Genomic DNA, 2145 nt, shown 5'->3' with positions numbered 1-2145 from the left:
CACACCTTTATCTGCAAAGAACACCGAGGTTTCATTTCTACACCAGAGTGATACATGGTTTTCTAATAGCATTCCTTGAAATTAAGTTGTTTGTTCTTCATTTCAAAACTGCCATACTTCGGGAGCTCCTGGAATGTCTTGCAGGATGATCTGTTAGCAATGTGTTGTTTTGACATGCTGTTTATTTTGGAGGGGACTTGGAAAAGCAGAGGTGACTCGAATAACTAAGCTGAAGTTATTATCTGACAATGATTTTTGTTTGAAGGTTTAGGCCAAATTAATTTTAACACCAATGTGATTTATTTCTGGATGCCTTTGTGCTAGATGTGATATTATTTCTATAAGGATTATTTGGTGATGAAAAATATATCTGTTTTTAATAAATCAAACTGTCACTGCCAACTTTTCATTCTGGTCAGGAATAACTTGGTATATACAGTTAAAATATTCTTAATTTTTGCCTCAGAACCAACTATTGGAAAAGGAATGGAGACTTCAGGAGGGTTACAGCTTTCATAATTGTGAAAATAAAAAAGTTACATAGGAAAAATATTGATATTTTTAATGCAAAATTTTGAAGAGAAGGAAGAGAAGGAAAAACCCTCTCACCCTTTCCTCAAGCCTGGCTGGATGTACAGGTTTTATCTACTTTCTTGTTAAACTGCTCAAGAGGTTGAGAATTTTAGCCCATGTATCATGACTCCTGACAATACTTTGTGAACCATGATGTAATGATCTTAAGATCTCCACAGAAATGCTGCTCGGCTAACCAGTGTGCAAAGCACGATTTTTAGTCTTGCAATCCTCACAATTCCCTTTGATCTTTTCTGGAATCCTCACATCAGACAAGTTAAAAGTGACCCAGCTGAAGTCAGGCTTTGCTGCATGACATGATACTCCAGTCCTGCAGCGCTGCTACAGCCTTTTTGAAGTAAATGCTTGCTTTAAAGTTGTTAGTGTATAATTTACGTTCCCATTACCAGATTTGCTACTTGAACACACCTAGTTTTGATATTTCATACACCGGTGTGCTGAAGGTCAAACTAGAATATTCTAGAACAACTGTAATATATTCCAAAGATCTGACTGTAAGAGAATTCTTTGGCTAAAGAATCCAACTCTACTAGGATTTCTAGATTTAAATGTTCATTCACAGGAGATCCTAGATGAATCATTAAGTAAGAGTCAAGGAGGCAGAAGACATTACACTTCAATAAGACCTCAGTTTAAACAACTATTAAGTCATAAAAATACAAGGCAGGAACAATAAGGACTTCACTTCTAAGAGGTGTCTTTTAAGGCAGTTGGGAAACAAGTGTTCTACAGAATACGCACGACACTCAGTCCCGCCTGGGCACATCTTTAGATACAACAGGTACAGTTTGGCAACAACACAAGCTTGCTTTAAACATGCCTACGGCCATACCACCCTGAGAACGCCCGATCTCGTCTGATCTCGGGAGCTAAGCAGGGTCGGGCCCAGTTAGTACTTGGATAGGAGACTGCCCGGGAATCCCGGGTGCTGTAGGCTTTGTGCAAGAAGGACATCGAGTTGCGAAGCGTGTCCAAAGAAGGGCAACGAAGCTGGGGAAGGGTCTAGAGAGCAAGTATTATGAGGAGAGGTTGAGGGAACCAGGGTTGTTTAGCCTAGAGGAAAAGAGGCTGAGAGGAGACCTTATTGCTCTCTACAACTACCTGAAAGGGGCTGTAGTGAGGTGGGGGTTGGTCTCTTCTTCCAAGTTAATAGTGATAGGATGAGCAGAAATGGCTTCAAACTGCATCAGGGGAGGTTTAGACTAGATATTAGGAAAAATTTCTTTACTGAGAGAGTGGTCAGGCATTCGAACAGGCTGCCCAGAGAGGTGGCCGGGTCACCATCCCTGGGGGTATTTACAAGATGTGTAGACATGGCACTTTAGGGCATGGTTTAGGAGACATGGTGGCGTTGGGTTGGCAGTTGGACTTGATGATCCTAGAGGTCTTTTCCAACCTTAATGATTCTATGATTTTTCACTCATAGGAAGGGAACTTGACACTACAAAGTTTGATGGTATTGCCTCATTCAAGAAATATAGTTTCTTCTCCCTAATGAGCAAGGGCAGTACCGCAAACCCACCATTGACTAAGATGACTGGTCTTTAACAA

At 40.7% G+C, this 2145-nt stretch overlaps 1 non-coding gene across 1 annotated transcript; it reads left to right on the top strand.

Moving 5' to 3' along the window:
• The first annotated feature begins 1412 nt into the window (after positions 1 to 1412).
• On the top strand, positions 1413 to 1531 carry LOC135314862 (5S ribosomal RNA). The gene has a single exon (XR_010374340.1). It is a non-coding gene; the product is annotated as a 5S ribosomal RNA (ribosomal RNA).
• The last annotated feature ends 614 nt before the right edge of the window (positions 1532 to 2145 follow it).

Source organism: Phalacrocorax carbo, chromosome 8, assembly GCF_963921805.1.
Source record: "Phalacrocorax carbo chromosome 8, bPhaCar2.1, whole genome shotgun sequence".
Classification (NCBI taxonomy): domain Eukaryota; kingdom Metazoa; phylum Chordata; class Aves; order Suliformes; family Phalacrocoracidae; genus Phalacrocorax; species Phalacrocorax carbo.
This window is presented reverse-complemented; position numbering and strand designations above follow the sequence as displayed.